This window comes from Vulpes lagopus, chromosome 17, assembly GCF_018345385.1.
Source record: "Vulpes lagopus strain Blue_001 chromosome 17, ASM1834538v1, whole genome shotgun sequence".
Classification (NCBI taxonomy): Eukaryota; Metazoa; Chordata; class Mammalia; order Carnivora; family Canidae; genus Vulpes; species Vulpes lagopus.
This window is the reverse complement of record NC_054840.1, coordinates 15,570,687-15,584,446: the sequence shown is the minus strand read 5'-3', so window position 1 is coordinate 15,584,446 and position 13,760 is coordinate 15,570,687. Positions and strand designations below refer to the sequence as shown.

The following is a 13,760-nucleotide window of genomic DNA, read 5'->3' as shown; positions in this document are numbered from 1 at the left end:
GGTATAGGTCAGATGAGGGAGCTGTTTTCACTTCATGCTCCGCCCAGATGGCTTGAATTTTATACATCAAACATGTCTTTTTTTCAGATTTAAAAGCCTCATCTTCCACTTTAACCATTCACTTGGAAAAATTTACCAAGAACTTCCTCTGTATTCACTTAATCTTTCAGAGCTTACCTACTTTGCTGATCTTCCCCCTTGGCGACTGAGTATATTCTCCAACTTTTTCAGTTTCTTTTATTCGTATTCTAAAATTAATGCAGGATACCCAGCCAAGACGTAATTTATTCATGTGAAACAAAAATACTCCTAGGAAAATCTATAGGGTTTTTAAAAAAAATTTATCCTAATGTTTTAGATTTACATTCTCAAAAAAAAAAAAAAAACATTAAAATGACATCACAGGAATAGCTATATCACCCTTGGAGGTTTATCTCCCCATGCCTCAGGGCGTTTTTACAAAAATGGTGACAAATATCAACAGTTGTTGGTGCAGGCGAGGTACCACTTGTACACTGCATATCCCAACAAGCCTGTGACCAAATAGTCACAAAGGACCTCTTTTTCGTAGCGTCAAGTTATTTTACGGGCTCTTGAAAATATCAGCCAACAACGGCGATGACAGAGCAAACATTCACGCGCACTTTTGACTTAGTAAAAGTTAACTTGAGGACCAGAACCATCCATGGCAGTGAAAGATTTTGCCAGACTAAAATGATAAACACCGACTGAGGTTATTCCCACCAGCACGTCAGTACATCTCTCAGTCCTGCCACGGAGTGTTGTGGGACCCTGGGTCGGTGTGTGCCAGCGCCTCTGAGCCGCGGTTTCACCTGTAAAATGGGCACGGTCCCTGACGGGCTTCCTTCCCCCTCCGAGGTGGAGGGCAAATCCCCCCGAGCCTCCTCCGAAGGCGCCTCCACCGGAGCCCGCGCGAGGGCCGAGTCCCGCTCGTGTCCCCCTCAGCCCCACGCCGGGCCCGCCTGCTCACAGAAAGCGGCTCCACAGCCGAGGGAGGAAAACGGCGGCCCGCGCACTCCTCACACCCGGACGAGCCGGCACAGGCGCAGGACCCAGGCCGCCCCCTCCGTCCCCGCGCACACCCGGCATCCCAGCCGGCGCTTACGGGCGAAGAAGAGGGGCCCACAGACGCCTTCTCCGACCCGAGGAGACGCTCCTTAGACTCACCGCGGGGACTCCGAGACCGCCCTCCTCCACAGCCCGAAACAGCTCTACGGCCTCCGCACGCCGCGTCCCGGGGATGCTTGGCGTCCCCGCCCTCCTCCGCCCCGAGGGAGTTCAGGTGCCCAGACGGGGCGGGGCCTCGCGGAGCCCCACGGCGCAGGCGCGGTCTCCGCGCAACATTCAACTGCGCGGCGTCCGCCAATGGGAGAGAGCGCGGGGCAGCCGTTCAAAAGTAAACGGCCGGCGGCGCCTGCGGGGGCGGGGGCGGAAGGGCGGGGCGGGGCGGGGCTCCAGGCCAGGCCGGAGGGGGGGGGGCAGCGTCCTGCACCTGCGCACTAGCCGCCGGCCGCCTCTCGGAGGCGCGGGGGGCGCGCGGCCCGAGGTGCTTCCGGAAGCCGCGGCGTTCGGGTGGGCGGCCCCCGGGCGAGCGAGCCGGGTGGGCCTGGCGGCGGCCGACGACCCCCCCAGGAGCCTTCCGCAGCCTGATTTTCTTCTTGGCGCGCAGCCGGCAGGTGCGGGTTCCTACCGTTACCTCACAGGTTCCGCCGCGGGACGTCTCCGCCGGCCCCGAGGGCACACGCACCCCGGCGGCGCGCGCGTCCTCCCCGACTCCGAGTTTCCTCGTGGGGGCGAAACGTGGACGCCTGGACCGGCCAGAGTACGTGACGGGGTGCAGGGGAGGGGGCCTCCGTTCTCTACAGTTTGGGGGAACGTCCTCTGTGGCAGCTGCTGGGACCTCAGGCCCCTTCAGGAGCATCCCTCTCCTCTCCCTCCTTTTCCAACCTGAAATGATCACCTAGAGATGACCCCTGTTGCTCAAATTCCTGAGTTCTGATTCAATCTCTTCACCCTGTTTTTCACCTAGTTAAACCCCCTAGAATCAGAAAACAGTTCAGTTTTCCTTTTCCCTTTTTTTTTTTTTTTTCTTGAGAAACTTTATCCAGCTGTATCAAGATTCCTCACAGTTTCCATCTCTTACCTATACTGGAAAATCCTTTAACGCTGTGCTAAATAGAACTGCGCCTTGGTATGCGGGATATTGCCAGTTCCTTCAGGTACTAGTCTGCTGCAGTAAATTATAAAAAAATAATAAACGTGGGGATCCCTGGGTGGCGCAGCGGTTTAGCGCCTGCCTTTGACCCAGGATCGAATCCCACATCGGGCTCCCAGTGCATGGAGCCTGCTTCTCCCTCTGCCTGTGTCTCCGCCTCTATCTCTCTCTGTGTGACTATCATAAATAAATAAATAAATAAAAATTAAAAATAGTAATAATAATAAACGTGACGTGAAACAAGGTAATATCAGAGAGTCCTCAGTCCATTTCAGATGTCCTCACCAATTCAAGTTACTGAAAACCTTGCTTAGAATTTGTGGATTCTGTCGATATCCCAAGATTCCCGCTGTGACATGATGGTACAGATCCATTTCAGCTTTCTTATGCGTATACATTTTCTTAAACATTGGATTCATCCTGATAGATTTTTAATTTCCTCTCAAAGTAATACGGATATCTTTCCATGGCAGTAAGTGCACTATATCTATCTAATAATTATTCCCTTAAAAAAAAAAAAGTGAACCAGTGATGTTACTATGGATATTGGGTGATTGTGAAGTATCTGTGTAGATTCCTCACTTGTAATCAGCGTACTGTTGCAGGACCTGTGGAATGCAAAGGCCCAGAAAGAATTTTTGAGACATTGTGTGGTACAGCTTCCGAAGTTTATTTAAGTAGTACAGGGACAGGACCTGTGGGCAAAAAAGAGCTGCACTTTTTTTTTAAGAGCTGCACTTCTGCTGTATGAAGTTGGTAGTTAATATGCTTAGTGTGCCCAAGGAGGGGGTGAAGGGGGGGATATGCGGGGAGTATGAGATCATAAATGTTTTGAGTTTCTACTCATAAAACCACTTTCCTGGGACACCTGGGTGGCTCAGCGGTTGAGCATCTGCCTTCTGCTCAGGGAGGGATCCTGGGATCGAGTCCCGCATCAGGCTCCCTGCAGGGACCCTGCTTCTCCCTCTGCCTATGTCTCTACCTCTCTCTGTGTGTCTCTCATGAATAAATAAATAAAATATTTAAAAAAAAAAAAAAACTTCCTGAGGTTTTTTTGGGCACCAGCAGCTGGCTCAGAAAAGCGTGTGGTTCTTGATCTTGGGGTCATTTGGGGACACACCAACAATATAAGAAAACTGTCATTTTAACAGAGAAAAGCAGAATTTCAATCTTATACCAGTGTACTTTAAAAATCCATTCATTTCAACTTTAGTCCTAACCACATATAAAATTATTTTCTAAAAATTTCCCTTCACAAATCTACAACTTTCTTTTCATTCAGATTTTGTCCTAAGCCTTTTCTCTCCAAATAACCAGCCTCATTTTAGGGCCAAATTACTTTCTTTTTCCCTCAACAAAATGTATTCCCATTCCTGGTATCTTTCTTATTAAAAACATCTTTTCGGGGGATCCCTGGGTGGCTCAGCGGTTTGGCGCCTGCCTTTGGCCCAGGGCGTGATCCTGGAGTCCTGGGATCAAGTCCGGCATTGGGCTCCAGGCATGGAGCCTGCTTCTCCCTCTGCCTGTGACTCTGTCTCTGCCTCTCTCTCTCTCTCTCTCTCTCTCTCTCTCTCTCTCTCTGTCATAAATAAATAAATAAATCTTTAACAATAAATAAAAACATCTTTTCTCGCATACAGAATTCCTTCCCTAATTTCCATCAGTCTTCATTACATTTAGCAGAGTTTTAACTCTTAGCAACCTTAATCTCGAGTGAAAAATTAAGTAGTAATCAATTGTGAACTGTTACACCAGAATTCTTTAGATCTGAAATTTATATTTCAGAGTTTCAAAAGACATGTTTTTTCATACTATAATTTTTCAATAAAGCAGAAAGCATGATTACCAATAACCCCAAGTATCCTCAGTCTCTAAAATAAGCCAAAAGCAGATGAACCTAGGTTCAGTAATCAATGATTTAGTATACTATCTTATTTGGAAAAGACTTAGATATCCAATAAGTTTAACCCAATTTGTCACCTAATTTAGAGGAACTTTAAAGGTTCAGGTTACAAAGATTTTAAAAGCTTTTTTAACTTTAAAACAAAGTTACCCATGAGAACTTTTAGACAGACAAAATTAACCATCATATTGAGCCATCTTTTGCTGACAAATTGCAACAGATAACATGAGCTTATTTGACCTTTAGTAAGCTTTGGTAGAATAAAAGTTTTAATGCTACTAACTCAAAACACATGTCGTCTTTTTTTTTTTTTTTTTTTTAAGTAGGCTCCCTGCCCAGCATGAAACCCAGTGCAGGGCTTAAACTCACAACCCTGAGATTAAGACCTGAAATGAGAACAAAAGTTAGATGCTTAACCCACTGAGCCACCCAAGCACCCCCAGACATCTCTATCTTAATTAAACTAACAAATTAAAAAATAAAAATAAAAAATAAAAATAAACTAACAAATTAGTCTAAATACCAAATATGTTGCACCTGGGTCCACTTTAAAGTTCATCAAGTTGTTCCCCACTGCCAATTTTTACCTGGGGAGCCGTAGGGATATGAAGTGTGCAGTTTCAGTCCAGGGAGAGATGCTCTTTGCTCCTTTGCTGGCAAAGGGTAGGAGGAGAAGGATCCAATAGCACCAGAGGCATGGAGGCCAGGCATTATTACAAAAGAAGATGAGGCACTTTCTTCCTTCAATCCTGTTGTCCAAATTGACTCCAGTGTGTTAGGAGACAGGCCAAAGGGGAATCCTCTGGGTTTGAGGATGTTGATTCCTTAGTCAATTCCTACAAAACTAGGAGAGTACATTAACTAACTAGGAGCCCATTACCAAAATCCCCCTCAGCTCCTGATGGTATCCCATCAAGAATACTGCTAGTTTCCGGGATTCCAAGTGGCAGGAGATGTCCTTCTTTCTCAACAACTCTGATACCTTTGTAATACCTGAGAAGGGGTGTCGACCTCCCTTTGCTCCCCCACTGCATCCCATGCTACAATAGATGCTGGTAAATGGACTGAAACACCATAGAGATTAGGGCTGCCTCTTTCCATTTTGGGGGTTCTATATGTTTGGTGACCAAGAATCATACCCTTTGTAAGCTTGGGTCTAGTATTAATGGATGGGGTAGAGGCCCTAGCCTTGGCCAAGAAAGGGCAGCTATTTTATATCATATGAAGCATCATATATCTAAGCTAGAAGTACTTTCAACCAGAGAGCAAGACCAATAATGCCAAACAAACCATAAGACAAATGGGAGACATATTAAAAAAAAGAAGTATGGAACTCCTGTCTAATCCAGGCAACTTTCTCATGGGCTTTAGCCATGATCTAACGCCAAGGGAGTAGTCACCTATTGGTTGAGCGCCCCACCTGGGTAATAGCTCCAGCTGTGCTTTCCTTTTGGGAACCACACAGTTAGCCATATCTTGGATTTCATGCTCAGTGAGGGATCATGCCAGGATACTTAGGAGGTAACCTTACACAGGAGTCTTAGAATGACCATCCTAATAACATTATGTGGCCATCCCATGCCTGAAGAGAATATATGCAGCAAAAGAACAGGAAAAATAAGGAGAATCTGATTTCTTAGCTCAACACTGTTATGGCTGAGGTAATAGTGTCCAGTCAAGCATCAGGAGTCCACCCCTCCCTGTAGTGTAGCCACTGGCAAGAGGTTCTCTCTTGAGCACTCAGGCAGGACATGTTCGAAGGTTCATACTATTCAGGTCATCTCTGAAAAAGAAAAAGAACAGATAAGAAACAAAGACCAGGAGTAAAGAAGACTTACCAAGTCACTGACTCAGTTCACTCCATTGTCCCCATACGGGTCCCCATACGGGCCACCAAAAATGTGGGATTATGGAGCACAATGGCCAAGAAAGATTTATTGAAACATTGTATGGTACAACTTAGAAAGTTTATCTAAGTAGTATGGGGACAGGACCCACAGCTCTAGGTCAGCATACTGGGCTAAAGGTGAACATTTTTCTGCTTCTATTTCCCATCAGTAACACTCTGGTAGAGGATGTTGGTAATGGGGGAGGCATGCAGTGCAGAAAATAAATGAGAAATCTCTGTACCTTTCCTTCAATGTTGCTGTGAACCTAAACTTTAAAAAAAAAAAAAAGGTCTTTACAAATTTTTAAAACTTTTTAGTATAATTGCTTCCAGAATTAGTTGATACGGCTGAATAATGCTTTGAGCTATTATATTTTCTACCTGTGTCTTCTCCTCTACCTTCTTACCTGAACACAGTTCTGTAGCAAGATAGGTGAAGTAGCTCTCACGAGATTTAACTGGCTTCTGTTTTCCAAAAAGCCTCAGCCCACTGAGGAAAAGAATATATAAGGGAAAAGGCTGAATGTTTGGGAGAGGCAGAAGGAGAGAAGTCTGATAGCCACTTCAGACTAGAGATTTCAGCTCCTAGTGGAGGAAACCATCACACCTAACAGGAAGGGCTGCATCGGTTTCTAGTGGGAGACTGGCTTCGAGGCCAACTCCGTCATGGCCTTTTGTGACCCAGCATGACCAGGAAGTGGCAGAGAGCTTCCGGAGCCTACACAAAGAGTGGCAGCCTCAGCAGTGACAGTCAACTTGCCCCTACTTGGGTTTGTGGGCTGTGATTCGGCACTCTACAGAAGATAGTGTTGGCCTGGAAAGGTCGGACGGAAGACAACATCCAGATGCAGGAGTACACACTTAAAATCCATAAGCTTGGGCAGCCCAGGTGGCAGCAGTTTAGCGCCACCTTCAGCCCAGGGCCTGATCCTGGAGACCTGGGATCGAGTCCCATGTCAGGCTCCCTGCATAGAGCCTTTTTCTCCCTCTGCCTGTGTCTCTGCCTCTCTCTCTCTCTCTCTCCCCTTCATGAATAAATAAATATTTTTTTAAAAATCCATAAACTTAAAAATCTGAGGTGCTCAGGTGCTCGGCTACCCCCAAAGAGGAAGGGAGAGGGGAACATCAGCTGCTTTGTGGCTCTGTCTATATACTGGAGCCAGTATATAGAATATCAAACAAGGAAAAGGGAAAAGGAAAAGAAAAAAAGATGATAAACTTTGGTAGTTATTAACAGATTATATGAAGAGGAGGCAATAAAACATGAATTTTATGGCAATCTCTGGTGCTCGGGTCAGACTACCTGCTTACACATTCTCTGGCTCCAACACCAGAAGAGAAGGCCTGAGTCACAGAGAAGAGCCTCTAGGCAAGCTAAAACACTTGCTGGTTTGGGGGTTGAATAGCTACAGACCTCAACAGCCTCTGTTGTCTCCCATCACATTGTCCTCATCGGAATTATAATACAGACAACCTGTGATTTTCCAAAGCTGGAAGACACCTGTGGCTCATTTCTAGGACTTCAAAGAAAACACAGCAGCAACAGCTCCCGTGATTACAGTCCCAGTGCATTGAGGACAATGAGCCAGGAGGATTTCCTAATATTTCGTAGAAGTTCATTTCAGCTGCAAAAAAGCACCTAACTATATGATAGAGTAGAGCTCACAGACTCAGAGGAAATCTAGAAAAACCTCTACCCACCATGTTGCCTTAATGCTGAATTTGAGCCCAAATTTGATATTACTACCTAAAAATATATAAGCTACGCAATTTCATTTTGGGGTGGGGGGAGGACAGAGCTAGAGGGAGAAGGAGACTCCCCGCTGAGCAGGGTGTCAGCTGTGGGACTCGACCCCTGGACCCTGAGCCAAAGGCAGATGCCTAACCAATTAATCCATCCAAGCTCCCCAAGATCTCCTTTTTATGGCTGAATAATATTCCATTATATATATATTGCTATATCTCACAACTTCTTTATCCATTATCCATCAGTGGATATTTAGTTTGCAGCCATATCCTGGCTACTGTAAATAATGCTGCAGTGAACGGGCTTTGGTGGTCCTTGTGTCATTTCCCACTCACCTCCCCACCTGGTCTCCTGGGTGTTGTCACCAGACCTGAACCCGCGAGAGGACAGGGAACCCAGTGCCCTTCCCGCCGGCCTCTCGTGGCCTCTCTGCCTCCCTGTCTCCTGTCTCCTCTCTCCCTTGGGCTCTGATGAAAAATTGCTGACTGTAGGAGTTTAGTTCTTAGAACCGTAGACGATTTCAGTTCTAGGAAAATAAAACCCGTTGATTACTAAAAAAACAAAAACAAAAACAAAACAAAACCTGAACTAAGTCATTCATTCTCTCACTTAATCCTCACAACCACCCTATAAAAGAGTTACTATTTTTTAAACTTTTAAATGAAGCATAAAAAAAAAAAAAAAAAAACAGTGTCAGGGCACCTGGGTGGCTCAGTGGTTGAGCGTCTGCCTTCAGCTCAGGGCATGATCCCAGGGTCCTGGGATTGAGTTTTGCATCGGGCTTCCCTCAGGGGCCTGCTTCTCCCTCTGCTTTTGTCTCTTCCTTTCTCTCTGTGTCTCTCATGAATAAATAAAACCTTTAAAAAAATCTCTATTTTTATCCTTATTTTACAAAGGAAGGAACTAAACACTAGCAAGTTTAAATAACTCTCTCAAACCAATGGGGTTTTCTGATTCCAAAGCAGGTGTCTCCACTGCTGGGCTGTGTGCTTTCATTGTCTTTCTCACCTTCTGTATTAGCTTCCTAGGGTTGCCATAAAAAATTACCATAAATTTGATGACTTGAAACAGCAGAAATTTATTCTCTCAAAGCTTGGGAAGACAAAAGTCCAAAACCAGGGTGATGGCAGGGTTGCATTCCCTGCGAAGTCTCTAGGAGAACCTGTCCTTGACCTTTCAGCTCCTGGTGGATCCAGGGCTTCCTCAGCTTGTGGCTGTGTGACTCCTGCTACAGCCTCTGCTTTACATGGCCTTGTCCCCTGTGTGTCTGTCTTCTCTTTTTCTGTCTCACATAAGGACACTTGTCATTGGATTTAGGGTCAACCTGAGTAATTCAGGAAGATATTATCTCAAGATTCTTATTTACACCTGCAAAGACCCTTTTTCTGAATGTGGTCACATTTCACAGGTTCCGAGACACATCTTTTGGATGACCACCATTTAATCCACCACGTCTTTCTAATACAATCCCTGAACAAAAAAAAAAAAAACAAAAAAAAAAATCGGTGGCATGGTCCATAAAGCAACCGACTCCTTCAGTCTCAGGGTCATGGGATTGAGTCCTGAGTTGGGCTCAGTCTGCTTGGGATTCTCTTTCTCTGTCTTCCCCTCTGCCTCCCCTCCCCCTCCACCCAGTGCTCTCTCTTAAGTAAATAAATAAATCTTTAAAAAGAAAAAAAAAGATCCCTGAACATTGTTCTTGTCACATAGACAGTGTTAAGGGCTTCACAGACTTATGAAAAAGTAGATAATGAATCCCAGACATCTCACTTTCAGCAGAATATGCTGAGGCCCAAAACAGAGGTGCTTTGGTCAAGGCGACACAGTAAGTTCACAGCAGATTCAAGGCCACACTTAAACTTCCTGATGCTGTATCCAAAGGCCATTTCACATCATGAGAGGATGATTAATATATATCACTGTATGATTAAAAATGTTTTCATTTGTCAAACAGTCACAATTAGAAACAATAATGTCTTTGTGTGGCAAATTTCTCTCAGATCTCAGGCCCAGGAAGGTTTTTTTCTTCCCCAGCTAGACTACAGTACACATACCTGTGAAAGCTACGTAATTATCTCTATCGCTGGCTGGCTGCTAAAGTACTAGATTTGAATCTCAGAATCTGACCAATTTCCTTCTCCCAGGCCAAATAAATTACTTTTCCTCAGATGACCTTTGTATTAAAATTTTGAGTTACAGCTTCAAAATACAAGATACCAAATACCAAAGTGAACCAGGAGGCAGACCAGTGTCTGCCTAGAGAATAGGAGGATGCAGCCTAGAGAATAGTGTGGGGGGAGCTTTGAGAACTGGTAGGGGGTGTTAAGCTCTCACCTCTGGAGCAGGTATGCAGGGCTGGGAGAGAATTCATGACGGCTCCTTTTGTAAAGGTTTATGGGGGTGCCTTCAATACTGCCTCTCTCCCCCAGGGTCTGCCCCTCACCTCAAGGCTGCTGAGAAGAGCTCAGCTCGCCTGCCCTGCCCAGAGGGATGGCGTGGCCTGGCATTTACCAAGTCCCATGGAAATCTAAGAGGGGACTGCCAGCATGAGAATTGGCCTGCACTCTCAGAGTTGGGGGGTGCTGCAGAAGCACGTGTATCCCCAAGGATCAGATGAGCCAGGACAGGGTGGACTAAGGTCCTGCCCACTATGCCAACAGGCCTCTGATCGAAATGCTGGAAGTATCCTAACACTCTAAAGGCTGCAGAAAGAGTAAACAAGGAGCTGGAGGGGAGCACATCCCCTGGTCCAAGCAAACTGCAGGTTAGAAGTCCCCAAGGATAGGGACACCTGGGTGGCTCAGTGGTTGAGTGTCTGCTTTGGCTCAGGGCGTGATCCCGGGGTTCTGGGATAGTCCCACATCGGCTCCTTGCATGGAGGCTGCTTTTCCTCCCTCTGCCTGTGTCTCTGCCTCTCTCTGTGTCTCTCATGAATAAATAAATAAAATCTTTAAAAAAAAAAAAAGAGAGAGAGAGAGAAGTACCCAAGACTAGATGCCAAGGAACCCAGGAAAGAACGCCAAAGAGCTCCAAAGAGCTGCAGAAGAGCCTCCTGAAAAACAAGTCAGCTTCACACATCACATGATCTCCCAGGCCCAGAGAATTCTAACTGGGCTTCCAGAACTTTCCCTCCCCTCCACCCTCTGTCCTAAGGCAGGAGAGATTAGAGACAGTGGGTAGCTTGGGGTGGGTGGGGTGGGTGGAGGGGAGGTAGTTTAGAAAGAAGCCAGCCCTGTACTTGCCCCAGGAATCAGCAACCAACCCCCCTAGAGCAGGCCTTATCCGAGGGAGAGGGAGTAGCTTATAGTCTCAAGGGAAGTTGAAGCTTAGACAATGGGACTAATTTCTGAAAGGAGACTGTGTTTTGCAATTTAAAGGGGCCTCAGGACTTTGTGTACCAAACTGTGTGTATAGCCAACCAAAAAAGCCAGGCCTGTTGGCATTTTCAATCCAAGATCTTGGAAAGAACTTTCCTCACAGTTATTTATTTTAAAGGGCCCTTCCTCAAAGAACAGAATTTTAAAGTTGCTATGTAGTTGATAGGTTCCTGTTCAAATTATCACTCACATTGCGTTGAAAACAAAAGTCACCATCTCCACCACCTATCCATGAACAATTGGAGATCTATTATTCTTAAACAAAAAGATGTTTGTTACAGTAGGACAATGTTGGCAGAGATGGGTCCCAGCTCGTGATGACTTCAACAGCCTGCCCCGTTCACTGGAGGACCTTGCCTCCCTGGTTTCACTGGACCTCGAGCCAGGAGACTCAAGGAACAAAACACAATCGACTCACTTTTGCATAGAGAGCAACTTAGCCATATCTTATTATATAAGCTTCTGACTTCCATACTCACAGGGTCAAATGTTTCCTACAAGGAGGGATAAAATGTTCCTTCTCTAAAACTAATTCCGGCATCAACTGAAGAGACACCATGGTTTTCATCCTGTTCCCACTCGATGGCAAGCAAAAGTGAGTCATGCATTTATAAAAAATAACCTACTGTGTTATGTGCATTTGTGCACATAACCTACTGTGTTGTGTGCATTTATAAAGATAACTGTAATTTTTCCCAAAATTACATAGCTGTCAAAACCATGAAACTCATATATGGTGAGGCCATAATTGACTGCAGTTCAGCATTTTGTTTCCTAACAGTTCTCAGAGAATTAGAAACTTCATATTCATGCACAACTTCTGAATTTCTGTTCATACAGCCTACTCTATCCAGCTACAGGATTCACAAAAGGTAGTATTGCCAGATTAACGATCAGGTTACCAACAATGATTAGCTCACATTTCCAAAAGAACAAAGATCTGGATCTCATAAAACTGGGAAGCTTTCTGGTATTTAAAACTATTCACCTGAAGAATGTTCTGCTAAATAAGTCAGAGATGATTGACAGGATTATTTTTATAACTCAAATGATCTCAGCTTATAAAGAATTATGTGTTATTTGCAGTTGACAAGTTGGTTACCACGGGGGAAAAAACTACCTCCTGGAACTACTCCTAACTCTGGTTGTAATACCCCAGAATGTTTCAAATTCCCTCAGTAGTTATTAGAACATTTCAAAATATTTTCTCAGAAAAATCTTTTTTACTTCAGTTTTTAAAATACGTATGGAAAAGTTGTAACCATACAGTAAGTTGTAGGATGTAACTTTTTAACAATCCACACTGCATTTCAGATCAGTGCAATGCCTCTAGGTGGTAAGACATGGGGGGACTGGAAAGATTATATTATTGGTCAAAGCATCTGTGGAATAATTCTTCAGAAACTATCTTTAAAGTTATTGTATGAACCAGACTAAAACCCAAAAACAAGCAGAATTGAAATAGGCACATTATTTCATTGGTCTATCTTATATATATATTTTTAAGATTTTATTTATTTATGCATGAAAGACACAGAGAGAGAGAGAGAGAGGCAGAGACACAGGCAAAGTAAGAAGCAAACTCCCTGTGGGGAGCCTGATTCGAGACTCGATCCCAGGACCCCAGGATCACGCCCTGAGCCAAAGGCAGCTGCTCAACCACTGAGCCACCCAGGCGTCCCTATCTTATATTTCTTTTTAAAAAGAATTGAACAAAGGGAAACTAGCCCTATCGGACCTTACGGCATACTAAACAACCTCTATATTAAAAGAACGAGTTACTGATACAAAAATAGATAAACAGACTAGTGGGATAAACCAGAGGTGACAGGAATGCAGATCCCTTTGGAGCAGAATGTGGCAATACCTAACAAGACTACATAAGCACTTCTGTTTTGATCTAGTAGTCCTAGGAATTTACTCCAAGAGACACCTCCAACAATATAAAAATTCATACGCACAAGGCTATATGTCACAGCACATTTGCAGCTGTTGGTGTTTGCAAGACCCTAGAAACCACCTCAATGCCTATTCACAGGAGAGTGCTTGAATAGCCAAAGGTGGGCCTCTCTCGGGGCCCTACTCAGTCCTATACAAGGAGAGGAAGCTCTTTACGAGCCTGGTACGCAGTGCATTCCAGGATATGCCACCACGTAGAAAGAGCAGAGTTCAGAAGAATATCTACAGCACACTACTTTTCAGGAAAGAAGGAAAAGGATCTAGGAAGAGACCTGTCTCTTCTCAGCTGTGCCCAGAGAACACCAGAAGTGTAGTTCAGAAGCTAGGCCGCAGGTCATCCACGGGGCAAGGGTGAGGAAGGAGGAAGAGAGTGGGGGATGGCAAATGCAGGCCAAGCCCTGTTTCTCCAAGGATGCCTTGCTTTGTAGTTGTGATGCTTGCACTGCCAATGTAGAGTTTTAAAAATACATTTACAGGGGTGCCCAGGTGGCCCAATGGGTTAAGTGTCAGCTCTTGGTTTTGGCTCAGGTCATGGTGTCAGGGTGGTGGGATGGGGCCGCATCAGGCTCCGAGCTCAGCAGGGAACCTGCTTGGGAGTCTCTCTCTCTCTCCCTCTCCTTCAGCCCCTCCCCCACCATGCTCTCTTTCTC

The 13,760-nt window shown here is 45.2% G+C and overlaps 1 protein-coding gene across 7 annotated transcripts in view; it reads right to left on the bottom strand.

The window, feature by feature from the left end:
* TRIM59 (tripartite motif containing 59) overlaps nucleotides 1-13,760 on the bottom strand; it is a 47,375-nt gene that overhangs the window by 13,847 nt on the left and 19,768 nt on the right. For 3 of the 7 annotated variants that reach the window (XM_041731674.1, XM_041731673.1, XM_041731672.1), the window contains one exon: nucleotides 4,727-5,922. The gene's annotated coding sequence lies outside the window, so the exon portion shown is untranslated. Of the gene's footprint in view, nucleotides 1-1,188; nucleotides 1,272-4,726; nucleotides 5,923-6,269; nucleotides 6,304-6,434; nucleotides 6,518-8,109; nucleotides 8,359-13,760 lie in introns of those variants that run through there. The other 4 variants (XM_041731675.1, XM_041731671.1, XM_041731676.1 and 1 more) reach the window with 4 other exon arrangements.